We start from the raw sequence: 17011 nt of genomic DNA, 5'->3' as shown, positions 1-17011 counted from the left end.
TACTACACATTTCTGATATTTTTAATTACAAATTATCTTTTTTTAATTGAATTTTTTAATTTAATTGTTATTTTACATATTGATCCCAGTTCCCTCTCCCTCCCTCCCTCTTACCCTCCCTGCCCCCTCACATGCACACTGACCTCCCTCCCTTCCAATCCCCCAACCCAATTCCACATGTAGGGCAATGCCATCCAGGTGGGGTGATGTGGATCTGTCAGGTCATTTGAAGTAGGGACTAGGGCTTCTCTCCTGTCTCTAGGTTAAGGCAGTATCCCTCCTGGTGCACAAAAGGACTTTGTGAATACCAGTTATCTTTATAAACTTTAAAATTAAAACAATGAAATACAGATAATTTAGTACCAAACTTCTTATATTGGTAAATAACCAGAGAAGAAATTTTGATATTCAAAGATACAGTAAAATAGTTTCTAAATGGGCATCTGCTCTACTCTTATGCAAGTTGTAAGAGAAAGGAGTTAATGGAATTATACGTCTGATTATAAGGATATACCAACTTACATGTCATGAGGAAGTCAATGAGTCTGAGGATGCAAAAAGAAAACTATCAAAATAACACTGGTCTCATTGTATATTGCTTTTTTCCTGTTTGTGGTTTCTTGGAGGCCTGCCCTTTTCTGAAGAGGAAATGGAGCATCAGTGGATCTGGCAAGAGGAGAGGAGTGGGGGGAGGAGTGGCAGGAGTGAAAACTGTGGACAGGACATATTTTATGAGATAAGATTCTATTTTTAATAAAAAGAAATAGTAGTGTTCTAATAAGAAGTATCCATATCCAGCACAGAATGGGTCTCTGAAAATTTCAGGTATATTTCTAAATGCTACAAAATTAGGTTTTTAAACATGTATTATCAATCTACCAATCAGTCTATCTATCTATCTATATATCCATCATCTATCATCTAATGAGAGGAAATATGCCATGGTGAATGCTTGGAAGTCAGATAACTTGCAGGAATTGGTTCTCTCTACTTGAAACACTGGGTTGCTGGGAATTGAACTCTGGGCATCAGTCTTGATCCATCTCCCTGCTCTTAACTTAAATAAACAGTTTTTAAATGGGATATAATAGAGAACATCTCCTTTGCTTTGTCTGTTCAGGTTTTTCCTTTGTGTGTCTGTTTTGGTTTTGTTCTGTTTCTCTGTGTAGCCCTGGTTGTCTTGAAACTCAGTCAGTAAACCAGACTGGCCTCAAACTCAGAGATCAGCCTACCTCTCCCTCTCTCCTTTTAATATTACCTACCTTCTTGTTATTTTGTTATCACCTCTCAAGTAAGGAGGCAATACCATAGTTTTCTTCAAATGCCTCAGGCTTTCTTAAGTATGTGAATGCTCTTTTCTAACTGATGTAAGCAATCAATAAACTGGGATTCTACGAATTTCTCTAAGACTTGACTACTTTGTTATGCAAAAGAGGAAATATTCTCACCATATGCCTTTTTGTTAAAGAGTCAGGAGCATTATGAGTTATTAGTCATCACTTTAGTCTCTTTTAGAAAAACATACCCCCCACATAGAGACATGGACACACACACACACACACACTCACACACGGACACACACTCACACACGCACACACAGACCCATGGTTTCCTTTACTGTAATTAGGCCTCCCTTGCTTTTCAAAGAGCCACACTATCATGTAATTCTTGTCACTGTAATCCATGATGAAATCTATTGCCTCCCCCCAAAAAGAGATCCCTCATCACTGAATTTTCCAAAGTTTAGATGTATCCCTTACCTATACATTCCTTATCACCTTAATGTGAAAATGTATTTTTTGTATGGAAGCTAAAGGGGATTATTCAGGAGTATGGAAGAGGCAAGCAAGGTATGGGGAGGGAAAAATATGATCAAAAACTTGATATGAGAATATGAAAATGTCACAATAAATCCATAATTTTGTGGAATTAATAATGATCATTTATAAAAGGGAAATATATTAAAGAAATAATAATTGTCAATCTAGAATACTTCGTTGATCTTACGTATTGCAAAGTCTTTGTTTTCTAACTCTCTCAAATCCATAAGCATTTGATCCCTTTTCAATACATTATTTTTTTTTTAGATATAGCATACCATCTTATTTGCCCTGGATTGTTATATGCCCAGATTCAAAGAGCCACACAAGAAAATTGCAAAATCCAGCTTTAGGCAGTTTTGATATTTTCAGTTTCATGACTTAGGTGAGTATTCACATATGGATGAATTCTTTTCCATTTTGTTTTTTATTTTGTGTACTTTGATCTTCCATCTCTAAGGCCCATCCTTTAGGTGTCTAATAGCTCATGTTTTCAATGCTTTCTCATCTTTTGACATGTAGAGAATTGCTTTCCAGACATCATGATTCTGTTTACCTTCCTGGTCAGCTTCATACCTACTTTAGGTGAACTCTTTTTGGTAAGGAATAAAGATTTTCCCTGCCACTGCACCAGCCCCAATTAACACACCAAGACTCTGTATTTGATATAATGCTGTTGGCCAGGTACTAGTTTCTTATTGGCTATCTCTGTCTTAATTATTAACCCATTTCTATGTATTTCCACGTGGTGGTCTTACTGGAGCGCGGGGCCCGGCAGTTCTGTTCTCTCCCTTCTCTCCATGCTGACCCCTCCTCCCTACTTCCTCTTTCCTCCTTGTCTTCTAGTCCCTCCTGTCTTCCTTTCCTATTGGCCAACAATGCTTTATTCATTAACCAGTATGAGAAACATATATACAGAATGACATCTCCCATCAGACTGCTCCTGTCAGCCTGGATGGCAAGGGATACTTGCAAATTCAATATTCTTAGACTTAGGTACTCTTGTTGTCCAATTTAATGAAATATCTTATAATCATCCCACTGTTGACACTAAAAACAAAAACAAAATAATAACAAAAAACAACCTGTAAGTACTTCTGATTTCATGTCTGCTGAGGCTCTGATACCACTATAAGTATAACCCGAGGTGAACTATAAAGATGTGATATTTTCTAGGATGTCTCTTATGTAGGTATCTGCATCATATTTAACCACACAGGGTCTCTTCCTTTCACAGAATTCTTCAAGTTGGATGTATTAGTCTCACCACTTTGTTTTGCAATGTAGTGTCATCTTTGAATAGAAATTTCAAACTACAATCTTCACCTTTACACTCTCTCTGTGGCAATTAAGTTATACATTCATTTACTTTACAAAAGCTTTTCATATTAGGGCTGAGATCCAGGGCTGAGAATAAATCATAAGTCATTGAGTGCAGTGGCACACACTTCTAATCCAAGTACCTGCAAGGCACATGCAAAAGAACATTGAGTTCGAGCCTGGTCTGGACTATATATTACTGTTTAGGCTAGTCTGTGTTACATGCTGAGATTCTGTCTCAACAACAACACAACAGAAAAAAGAAAAAGAAAAAACCTATTAGCCACAGATCAAATGTTTTGTAATTATAGTGCTACTGCATGCTAGGTGTCATCATCATCTAACTTGCCACTTAGGAGGTAAATAACTCAATACTGAAATCATATTTTAATAATATGTATTTGTGAGACAATCTTGCTACAAAGTGTGCTAACTCCAATTCTAGAAAATTATGTCAAAGGGTGATTGGAATGTTGATATTTGGTTTCACAGAAAGGCAACCATCCATTCTTGTTCTGATGCTTACAGCGGTGTAGAATATATCTTCATTGTGTTAAGCCTGGTGCCAATTTGAGAGGAGGTCGAATGGCCACTCCCCTCTGTGAGAGTATTATATCTTTCTGTTCTCATATAAGATTAGATAATACGAAAGGTTAAACCTAGATCTGAAAGACACATGAAATAGATTGCCATGGCTTAGTTTATCTGCCTGCTATGACAGTCTCTTAAATACCAGAGAAATGGGGATGTCATTGTCTTTATTTTCCCTCCCGTCTTTGCTATTTCAACCAGCTTTGAGGTGAGAATTGGAATTTGCTGTCACTGTAAAACTAACTTCATTGCTGGTATCTCATCATACTATACCAAAACAACTTCTATTCCCACTCATCATTTTCTAATACACGAGAAGTATGAACCTCAGAATGCAATCTTCAGCTTCCCCCCCAAATTTTCTGGATTGGAAAACTAAGGCAGTAAAATGAAAATGGAAGTTAATGCAAATGGAGTTAATAATTAAAACCAAGTAAAGTAAAGAGAAACTGTCCTCAAACATTATGTATATCCATTGGCATTGGATTATTGTAAAGCAGTAAGCAGTAAGATACAAGATATATATTGCATTGCACAGGAAAAAATAAGTGCTATTGTGTTTTCATATCCTTATGGCCTGATTTATATCAGACTCCTAAATGTGTGTGTTTCCTTCTTTCTTAATTCCTTTTTTATCCTCAATCTGCTGATTTGAATTTTTTTTACCCCAATAATGTCAGTGAAAACAAGGTTTCCCTCATACTCTGTTTTATTATTGGTGAAATTGTAACTTTTCTGTTACTGTACTAAAATACCATGGCCAAGGCAACTCAAGGGAGAAAGGGTTTACTTTGCTTTATGGTTCCAGAGGGAAATTAATCCATCCTGGGGAGAAGGATGACAGCAAGCAGGCATAAGGGTTGGGGCAGGCTTAGATCTTGAATCACAAGTGTGAATCAGAGAGAGCAAACCAGATGTGGTATGATGATTAAACTTCCTAAACCCATTCTTAATGGCATACTTTCTTTGCTAAGTCCATATCGCCCAAACTTTCCCAAATAGTTCTACCAAATGAGGGATCAAATGTTCACATAACTAATATATATAATGCAGTTCTCGTTCAATTTAGAGATCCATAAAGAAATAGTAAAATAAGATAATGAAATAATATAAATTATAATAAAAATGTACTTTAAGAATATATATATTTATACACTTCATATAAATAGTGAAGATTTGTATTTGTCAAGACAAAATATTAAAAATTATGTAAAGAACAAGATTAAATATATTTAAATTAATTCAGTGTTATTAATCAGTGACATCTTACAAAGTTGCCAATTATTTTACTGAAGATTTTATGGTAGTCTAGGCAAAATATCAAAAACCATACTACATGCTAGTTTCTGGTTAATGTATCAAGAACTCAGAAAAAAGACCTGTTTATCTGTGTATACATACATGTGCACATGTAAAATTTACAAGTGTGTATAAGTGTATATATGTTTTGTACACATAAAACTTAGAGTATAGCTTTTAGTATTGGAGTAAGTTAGAAGGGAGAGTAGAGGAGGAGTTAATTCTTTATGTGAACAGAAAGAAAATAATTAGGTGAAGCAGATACTGAATTTGAACCTGTGAACCACTGAAGAATATGTGTATACACACATACATACAATCATGCATCTTCTATCATATTTAGCTATCTATCCATTCATCTAATTATATCTTAGTAAAAGGTCAGTATTATAAGTATATGAACTATAGAAAATTTGATTAATTATGATTTCGATATGAACTGAGTAAACTGTGAGGTACAGTATTTAATAGGCTAAATACAAGGAAAATTGAAAGCTTGCTCAGGCTTTTAATCTCATACAATACTTTAAGTTTTCTACTACTGGATGGAAATGGTTATGAAATTATCAAAGGGTAAGAGATAATAAACTATATATGACTATCTTTAGCTAGAAGTCTGCATTTTCCTAATAAGAACCAATGAGAGGTTTATAGTATAAATTTCACTTTAGAAAAATCAATTATCGCAATAGTAATGGTTAAAATAGATTCATAATGGGGAACCAAGATTGGTGATAAAAAAATAACTTTGGACTTTATTATGATAATCAACCCATGATGTGATAGAAGTTTGAATTGTGTTTAATAATAGTAAGACATCAGAAGCAGAAATCAGGAAAGTTACGTAATAACTGTTCTCAGGGACTGCTTCACTATCTTAAAAATCCCAGTTCACCCTGATAGAAGAGAAAGTGGGAAGTAGTCTTGATTATAATGGTGCAGGTGATAACTTCTTGAATGTAACATCCACAATACAGACACTAAGATCAACAATAAATTGGAACTCCTACAACTGAAAAGCTTCTGTAAAACAAAGGACACTTTTGTTTGTTTGTTTTGTCTTATTTTACATATCAATCCCAGTTCCCTCTCCTTCCTTCCCTTTTTTCCTCCCTCCCTTTCTTCTGTCCTCCCATGCCCCACACCACCCTCCCATTCCATCCCCCCCCCACTCCACAGGGAGGGTGATGCATTCCAGGAAGGATCAACAAAATCTTTCAAGTCATTTGGAGTGGGGACTAGGCTCTCCCTCCCATTTCTAGGTTAAGAAAGTATTCCTCTACAGGGTATGTGCTCCCAAATTCCTTTTGTGCACCAGGGATACATCCTTGTTCCACTGTTATAGACTTCACAGGCCTTCTAACTGAGACCCATATTCAGGGGGGTGTGAGTTGGTTCAATGCTGCTTTCCCAGCATTAGCTCCCCCTTGTGCAGGTCAGCTGTCTCTGTGGGTTTCTGTAGCCTGATCTGGTCCTCCCTCTCTGCATCTGGATTCCATTTTGGTTCATTGTTTAGCTGTGAGTGTCTGGTCCTGTTTCCATCAACTACTAGATGAGGGCTCTACGATGGTGGAGTCATCAATCTCATTATCAGGGAAGGGCATTTAAGGTAGCTTTTCCAATGTTGCTCAACTTGTTAGTTCGGGTCAGCCTTGTAGGTCTCTGGACATTTCTATAGAGTCAGTTTTCTCTTGAAACCTGTAATAGCTCCCTCTTTTATGGTATCTCTCTCTCTCTCTTTCTCTCATCTATTTCTCCCCTGACTCTTATCTTCCTAGTCCCACATACTTTCCTCTCCTCCCCTTCTCTTTCTCCTAGCTCCCTCTCCACTCACTGCCTCCTCACTCCCAATATGCTCAGAAGTTCTTGTTTCTTTCCCCTTATTGTTAATAAGACAAAATGATAATGTATATAATGGGAAAAGATATTAACCAATCCCACATCTGGCAGAGGCTTGAGCTCCAAATTACATAAAGAGTGAAGGAAACTAGACATCAAAGTAACATTTAATCTAGTTAAATTTGAGAAACATCTAAACAGAACATTCTCAACAGAAGAATTTCAAATGGCTGAGATAGAATTGTTCTACATCCTTAGGCATCAAGGAAATGCAAATCAAATCACCTTACATTTGTCAGAATGTCTAATATTAAAAACACTAATGGGAACTTATGTTGTGGAGATATGGAGTAAAGAGAACACTCCACCGCTGCTGGGAGTGCAACTTGTATAACCCTTTTGAACATAGATATGACAATGCCTCAGAAAATTGGGAATCAATCTACACAAGACCCACCTATGGCATTCTTTTGCATACACCCAAAAGATGCTTAACTATAACACAAGGACACTTGCAGACAGATTTTCTATCCTGCCCAGTCCCACAGCTGTTTAATCCCAAATAAACATACTAAGGCTAATATTAAGTATAAGCTGTTTGATGGCTCAGGCTTCTTATTGGCTAGCTCTCCCTTAATTATTAACCCATTTCTATTAACATATGTATCTCCACCTTGTCTTGGCTTAAAAATGATGCCTCTTTCTTCCTCATCAACTACATGGTGTCTCTGCTGATTCACACTCTGTGTCTCTTCCCAGAATCCTCCTAGTCTTGTAGGTTCATCTATATTTTCTGCCTCCTGCCTGTCCATTGGCTGAAACAGGTTTATTCTTCAAACAATAAGAAAAAACATGTATTCATAGCATACAGAAAAACATCCCCCACAGACACTTGTTCAATTATGTTCATAGCAGCATTAATCATAATAGCCAGAACATGGAAACAACCTGGATGCCCCTCAACATGGATAAGAAAAATGTGGTACATTTACACAATGGAGTATTGTTACTCAACTATTAAAGCAAAATGATATCATGAAATTTGTAGGCAAATAGATGGAACTAAAAAAAAATATTCTGAATGAGGTAACGAGACCCAGAAAGGTAAATATGGTATGCACCCACTCATAAGTGGTATTAGGTGTTAAGTAAAGGAAAACCAGGCTATTATCAACAGGCACACAGAATATAAGTAACAAGAACAGCCCAAAGAGGGAATTATGGCTTTCTCTAAGAAGGGGAAATAGAAGAGATCTCCAAGGTATATTTGGGGCAGGAGTGGGAAGGGAGGATGGAGGGGATGGAAACTCAAGGGATCTTGTTGGAACCTTGTAGGCAGACAGATGGGATGGAGTAATAAAAGATATGTCTTGATGTAAGATTCAGAGGCATTTGGTGATTAGAGAGAAACCTGATACCAGGGAAACTTCCAAAAATCTACAAGGCTGACCCTAGCTAAGACTCCTAGCAACAGTGGAGAGGGTGCCTGCACTGGCCATCTCCTGTAATCAGATTGGTGACTAATTGTCACCAGTGAGCTTTCATTCAGTAACTGATGGAAGTAGACTCAGAGATACACAACAAAACACTGGGCCTAGCTCTGGGACTCCTGTTGAAAAGAGAGAGGAGTGAATGTATGAGCCAGGGAGGCTAAGGTCACATCAGGGGAACCCACAGAGACAGCTGACCTGAGCTCAGAGAAGCTAATGGACTAAGGAACTACAGTTAGGTAGCCTGCATGGTATGACCTAGCCCCTCTGCATGTATGTGACAGTAGTGTAGCTTTGTCTGTTTGTGGAGCTCCTAGCAGTGGCATTGGAACCTGTCCCTGGTGCTTACATTTGCTTTAGGGAGTGCATTGCTCATGCTGGGTTGCCTTGCCCATCCTTTTGAAGAGGGATCAGCTTGACATGCTTCAATATGTTATGACATGTTTTGTTGATACCCATGGGAGGCCTGCCCCTTTCTGAAGCAAAACAGAGGAAAAGTGGGTGGGTAGGGAGGGAGGTCAGAGAAGGGAATGGGAGGGGAGGAGGAAGGAGAAACTGCAATCAGGATGTAACATATTTGAAAACATTTAATTACTAAGAAAAACAAAATCCTAGTTCACTTGGTATTCAGTGTGGCACCAAGCATTTTCCATGACTTTAAGCACACTGTTCTTTGGTTATGGTTTGGTAGCTAGACAGACAAGCATCCATTCATTACTACTCAATATACTTTGGGGAAGAAAATTTATAAGATAAACTATTGTATTCTTACTAGCAAAGTCATAAGATATGACAGCCTCAGGTTTATCAATCACAGTGCTAATTCCTTCCTCCAAAAATCTTGGTAATATGTGTTTTAAAGAGGTGAAATACATAATGAAACACAGTAGGTACCTGACAGCATACTAATATTTCCCTTCCCTTCCCTCCTAACATTTTATTTGTGAAATAGGTTAACAATATAAAGCACACTGCAGCAAGATAATTAGATTTTAATCATATTTTAAAGAGTTTGTTATGATATTATATATCATAGTTTTGATATTTGAATTAATTGATGTAGTTCTAGACTTTGCTGACTGATATTTTCAGCCTATATTTTACTAAAATACTACTAAAGCTAGAAGTCCATGCACAGTGATTGGTATTTTGTCCATAGTTCCAGCTTTTGGGGTGTACAAGGCAAAAGATATAAAGTTAAAGGCTTTCCTTGCCAGTATAGTTCAGTTCAAAGTTTAACTCAGCTAGTGAGTGAAACAGTCTCAAAGTGGAAAATGAAAAAAGAAAGTTAAAGGGTTAATACTATGAATTTTTAGTAAGCTATAGCAAAGCACCACAACATTTAACCTTTGCTGAGGGAGGGAATAGATATCCCCATACACTTTTGCTTATAGTCATAGGATAAATTTAATAGGAATGTTATATAAACTTCTCTCATTTTTAAATGTCAAGTAATAGCTTGTTAGTACAGTACTTTGTTCCTGGTATATCTTATTGGAATTATGATTTGTGTTCATATGAGTCATGTTTATTCTTCCTGAATTTATTTATTTATTTATTTATTTATTTATTTATTTATTTATTTTTTGATTTAACATGTCATTAATCAGGTCACTTGCTGCTCGACTCACTAAACCTTTCATTTAAATTTACAAAATGATCAAGTATTGTGAAAATGCAAGGTACTATAAAGAATTATCACTGTGTGGGTTGCACTGCTTAAGTCTCTTTGAACATGGTTCTGCCTTGCCTGTGACAGCTTACTATTATTGCCCAATAGATTATGCCCACATCCATAGCTCATGAATGTAGCAGGTCCATTTTTGTTCATTTATTTCAGAAATGCTCATGACCTTTACTTAGGACAAACTGATAATACTAACAAATTCAACCGCCTTCGCCTACAAGCCTCTGGAGAAAAACTAGTGTCCTTATAGTCACTGGGAATTTGAAACTTATCTCACAGATTTTAGCCATGTCTTTGCTTGCTATATCTCTTCACTAATGCCCAAATTCTCCTAAAGTGGCAAGTGTTGATAGAAGTTTTCAAGTGGACATTATGAGAGTATTCCAAAAATAATGTGAGCAGTGAGTGTCACAGTATCACTGATGACTCACACAGGACATATCATATTGTTTTTCTAAGGACTGGGGTTTAGTATCTTCCTGAGGGCAAACTAACTTCACTATTTAACCAATTGTAGGTTAGCTCCATCTTACTTTATTACTGAAATGTAAATAATTATAATTTAAATGTAATGACAGCAACACATTTTTAGGAAAATACATTCTAGACATTCCAGCTGTTACTATTATTTAACTATACAAAATATTTCACTAGATTTTATGCTTTAACCAAGATTCCTAGTCGTATCAATCCTGTAATTGAAGAAGGACCATTAATACTCTCCAGATTTTTAATGACAAGAGCTAAAATAATGAAAAAAAATTTTACTTGGTGTTGTAGTACATACCTGTAATCCCAGTACTAGGGAGAATAAGGCCTAGGGATGGTAAACGTTTACTGGTAAAAGCTATACTTTGAGACCCACATTCCAGAATACATTTTAATAAATATATTAAAGTAAAATTGATAGATCCTTTGACTAGTATTTAAATAATTAGATTGCCACTAAACAACTCAACATTTAATCAAGGTGTTAGAGATATGGTTCTGTGGGTAAGGGTGTCTACTGTTCTTGTAGCTAAGCCAGTTTCAATTACCTGCCCTCTTAAAGCAACTCACAACTGTCTGTCAGCTCCAGGTTTTAAAAAGAAGGTCATTTGGCTTTTGTGGCCTCCTTTACACACAGCGCACAAAAACCCACATAGACAGACAGATGGACAGACAGGCAGAAATACCCACAAACAAACACACAAGAAATCTTTAAAGCTGTAATTAGAATTTATATCAAGTACAGAGTAAGATTTTAAGTAATGAATTTGCCATAATAACATTGTTTTGATCCAGTTCAGGGGAAATGTACAGTTTTTGGAAGTGTGTGGTTTAATCCTATACATTGTGTTTGTGTTTGATTTCAGAAGTCTAAGATAATAAACTGAATGTGTGGGAACACAATATTGAAATAAATTAAAGTATGCTTGTCCTTAAGTGAATTATATTTGGGATCAATTCTAGAAGAAATATATGAAGGTACTGTGTATTTATTAATAGTGCCATCTGATAAAATATTACAAGCTTCACTCCTTATCTTAAAATGAGAATAACAGATACTGAATCTATCTAGAACATAACATTTTCTAGATTGTAGGGAAGATATTATGTTAGTGTTGATAAGTCTATGAAATTGTTTACTATATAATAATATGCAACAATGAGATAGTTTATCTTATAGATATGTACTAAGTATATCTTCAGAATAAAGTATATACTTTATTCTGGTTTACATTGCATTAGAATGTATACCATATGACACAGTCTTATATGTCAATATATCCTTTAATGATTTAAGATGGAGGTAAAACTGAGTAACTGCAGAATTTTTGTGTGTATATAATCGTGTATATAATCTTGAGGTACATTTTACAAATTGTGTATATTTAAATATATATTAAGTTCCATAGGGTACTGTTAGGATTTAAAGGGGTGAAACTCATGAGAAAATGTGCCCATGGGTATTAGATGATAAATACAAATTAATGTTGATTTGTTATGATCTACTAGGATGTATATATATATATATATATATATATATATATATATATATATATATAAAACATGGCTTTCATTTCAAGCTATTTCATTCTCATCAAAAGTCTAATTTTTCTAAGCATCTTGGAACAGAATATATCATTTAAAGCCCTGAAACCTGCACTTTTTTTATGCCAGGCAAAGTCTTCCTACAAATTTATTTAAAAGAGATTATTATGCAAAATCTATTTCAGAATTGAGTTGGAAAATCCTACAAGATTTAGTAAGCCAACTAAATCAAGTAGTGTTATAGAGAATAGGGAACACCATTATTACAGCTTTTTAGGGAGCAGAGGAATGTAATAGATGGCACTGCTTCAGAGTAATCCTTGCTTTACAAGAATCCAGAAAGCCACCTCATCATTTGTTAGCAAGGCCTTTGTTCCCATGTTCTATATCACAGGCAGTATTTCTGAAATCCTGTGTAATTAATTCCTTCTTTGTAAAAATTGACAGTGCTCTTGGTGTCTTCAGCTCAAAGTTGCTGATGTTTGTAAACAACAACAAAAAATTCAGACAAGTTTTATAAAAAAGAAAGTTGTTTTTTTGCAACTTGTTCTTACTGTGTATATAGAAGACCAGGCCACCAGGCAGAAAATAAAATCCTGAAAAATGTCCCCACAGACTGAGTGAAAATTGATATTGTCTCTGGCATGAAGAGCCTGTACTCGAGGTGTTAGGATACCCAATATCTGTATACTACAAGGCTTGTAAACAGTCTTAGTCATAGTTCTTCAAACTAGCCTGAATTACACTACCGCAAAAGACAGCACACATATTTTATTGTAGCTAACAAACTTCAGAGTCATGTACTCTAAAATAATAAAGAATTTGGATAAAAACGAGTTTAAAAATTGTCAGTAATCATATTATGTTATGAAAATGGTTTATCAACATTGAGTGATTTATGAATTCTGGATATGAATAAACCATGTGAATGTACAGGAGTGGATATAGAAAACCTGATTATTCAAAATTTGTGTAGTTTTTAGGGAGCTTTGTCTTTATAGTTTATGCCAAAAGATCATGGCAAGATTAGCTTGAGATGAAATGGATGTCATATCCTTACGTAACTCTGTTGCACCTTAAGGGTCATATCTCTATTTAGACATGCAATATGTTGTAAATATTTGTGTGCTATAATTCTTATTCTTACAATGACTAGAAAGAACTATCACTCCTATTTTAGGAATAAGGAAACTGAAATCAGTAAAGGAAAACAAACAAACAAACAAAATAAAACACAGCAATGAAAAACAAACTCCCTCTGGTCCTTATTGGTAATAAACTCAGAATCAGATTTTGAACTTGAGTCCATTTGTCTTCAAATGTAACCAAGATGTTTATGATGTTGTAGAATGTATGTGCATATAGAACAATAAATGAAACTTTATAGTTTTGGATAAATTAAATATGAAATGTTTAAAAAAATAGAGCTCTGCTTTAATTCACTGTTACCAGAGTGTGAATTGCCATAATAAAGTTGGAAATTAAAGAGAAATTACATTGATGAAGGGTAAAAAATACTTTTATCTGTGGGTATAAGGACAAATATTTATAGTTAGGGAATGGTCTAGTGATGGCTTGTAGGTTCTCCTTAATGGTCACAATTTCACTAGCTCTGAGCTATTGACTAAGTTCCTAGTATCGGACATGTGCTGGTGGGCAGGTCTTAAGCCCAACTACAGAACTGTTGGTTACTATCAAGGTACATATGCCACTACTGCACCATTAGGATGATCCCTTTATTTCTAAAGACACATTGCCATTCACAGTTAAGGTGGGTCTTCTCATATCATTTAACCTAGAGAAGACCTCAAAGGTATACACAGAGACATTCCTTTCAAATGATACTAGACATTGTCAAGTTGGCCATATTAACTACCACAACTCTATTTATTGTCCTTTTGCCACATAAACACATCACTTAAAAACTGTATTTTTCCTCTGATCCGTAGGATCATGATTTTATTATAATACAAGGAGTATTCAGTCCAACTCCCTAATTTCCAATAATATTTAACAATTCTACAAAGCCATAAAATTTATCTGAAATGCAAAAAAAATTCTTCACTTATGTTAGAGTTAACTTATGTTAGAGTTCCTCTAACATAAAAAACAATTTGCATACTTTAATAAACATAATAAACATTCCCATTACTAAAGGCAAGAACTGGTAAATCAAGGAATGAAGGAATTGAAGCAGTGCAAACATCCCCACAGGGAAAACACCCATTACCATAGGTTTATGTATAACAATTGGGGACTCTATTAGGTATTCTGGACTCTTAGTAGCCTGCCCATCCCTGCTCTACTACTTTTAGCACACATCAGCTCTGTATGTAGCTGGTTCTACTCCATGCCTGTAGGTTTGTTCACCAATGTACTTTGGACAGGCCATATGTGACATGACATCCTGCAGTCTGTATTTTAACTGAGGTTTTATCATCACAACTACAGATGGTAGCATTACAAGGCATCCTTGCATGGACTTCAAGTCTGCTCTGCACTATATGGTTTTAGTGGCCCTCTAAATTTGTACAGCATGAATACATGATTCTTTCAACCTACCATGTTTTGTGCCTCCTAACCCATTACCATGAAGAGAAAAATGCCAAATGGGTAGCTGAATTTGCAGTCACTGCCCCTACAGAACTGTTTTGAACAGTTTTTGTGATATTCTCGTTTCAGATTTCTCCTTCCCATAAATTTATACCTATGAGTTGCAGCCTTTGTTGAGTAGAATATTGACTTCACTGCAGCTCTCTTACTGTTCCAGTGAAGAAATTGGGATTTCTCTTTAGGAATTGTATGAGAGACAGACAGAGAAAGGGAGAGAGAGAGAGAGAGAGAGAGAGAGAGAGAGAGAGAGAGAGAGAGAGAGAGAGAGAGAGAGAGAGAGAGAGAAGAGAGAAGAGAGAGAGAGAGAACATAAAAGAGGGAGCCATTATAGGATTGAAGAGAAAACTGAATCTAAAGAAATGTGCAGAGACCTACAAGACTGACCCCCAACTAACAATCTGAGCAACCATGGAAAGTCTACCATAAATGCCCTTACCAGATAGTGAGATCAACAACTAACTTATCCACCATCATGGAGCCCTCATCTCGTACCTGATGGAAACAAAAGCAAACATCCACAACTAAACAATGAGCCAAACTACAATCCAGATGCAGAGAGGGAGGACAAGACCAGGCTGCAGAAACACACAGAGACAGTTTACTTGAACGAGGAGGAGCTACTGGGCCCCCAGACCCATAGCTGATGCTTCATGGGCTTTCCTCAGGCATGTCAGCTTGTTTGTTGGTATCATTCTTATTCAGGTTATATTTAGACAAGCTAGGCATTTAACATTTTCCAAATAACTAGTACTAAAAATATTTTCACTGTAATCATTATGATATTACAGAATATACTAGAATACTGCTTATCAGCAATTAAACAGAAATAAAAAAAAAATAGATAAATTATCGGTTATTCTGGGCTCATCTAGTTCTGTAGTGTTTTTTGTTGTTGTTTTTGTTTGTTTGTTTTGTTTTGTTTTGAAGACAGTATTTCTCTGTGACTTTGGAACCTGTCCTGAAACTCTGTAGACCAGGCTGGCCTTGACTCAAAGAGATCCTCCTGCATCTGCTTCCTGATTTCCGGGATTAAAGATGTATGCCATCAAGTCTCAGCTTAGTTCTGTAGTCTTACAATTATATTTTATCTCTGTAAAAAGCGTACCAAAGGAAAAGGTAATTACCCACAAAATTACTGAATCTCCATTTCCTGCTTTCATAACATAAAGTATGTGTACAGATAGTGACTTGAACTCCTCAGATTCATTGGCCAGTTATCATTTAGCTATCCAACCCATGCAAGGCCTTTAGGTTTAAAACAGAATTACTTGGAGAATACTCATGAAGTCTTATTTTTACAGGAGTCATTTTATTTTGTGTGAGTAAAGATGGTATCTTCAACAGCAACTTGAACTTTAGATAAGATTTTGTATTTGATGATTTATACTGAAATTTGGAAGCCAAGTAAACATGACTGATGGAAAATATAATCAAGCTAAATTATTCCTTGGAATTGGACCAGCTAAGATATAAACATTAGGCAGTGAAGAATTCAGAAATGAACAATATGCAGATGTTAACAGTATGATGAATGTATGTATGGGCTTTCAATCAAGAAACTATTATCTGCTAATATCTGATACAATGTAATTAACTTACTTCCTAAATCATAGACAAAAAATGTAATTTTAACATAGCACTCATTTTACTGAAAAGAAAAACCTCATTTTTATCTCATTTATAAAATGCTGGCGAAAAACAACTTTGGAGGTATTATCTTAATGAAAATAGGTAAGTATTCAATGGTAGGTAATGCTGAATAATGATGAATATTATTAATGTCATTACAAAATTCAACTAGTGCTGATTCAGTAAGGAGAATTAGATGTATGCAAAAGCTAAAGGAAATATGAAGAAGAGAGAGGAACGTTAAAGAATTTATTGAGTTAAAATTAAAACCTGATACACAATGTACTCTAAGAAAGTGTCCATATGAATGCTGATATACAGGAAAGATTATCTGAAATCACATCATTATAATGCAAGATAGTAATGCAAGATATAATCAATAAAGCATTGTTATTTGAGCAGGAATAAAACATAGATCCACTGCTGCAAACCATCTAACAACAACTCCAGAACAAAATCTGTTGATTTAGTAAATTGGCAGATGCACATTCTCCTCCAATAACCATCATTTCAGTATCTCTGATTAGCTAATGTACTAAACCAGCATTACACCTAACAATGATCTATAAATATTTCTTCTTATACCTGCAGATATGTGTGGTAATATTTTGTTTATGACCTAACATACATATATATATATATATATATATATATATATATATATATATATAAATCTTGCCTGAAGATCA

The sequence above is a fragment of the Phodopus roborovskii genome, unplaced genomic scaffold (assembly GCF_943737965.1).
Source record: "Phodopus roborovskii unplaced genomic scaffold, PHOROB, whole genome shotgun sequence".
NCBI classification, from domain to species: domain Eukaryota; kingdom Metazoa; phylum Chordata; class Mammalia; order Rodentia; family Cricetidae; genus Phodopus; species Phodopus roborovskii.
The sequence above is the reverse complement of the archived record's forward strand: the minus strand, read 5'-3'. Positions refer to the sequence as shown.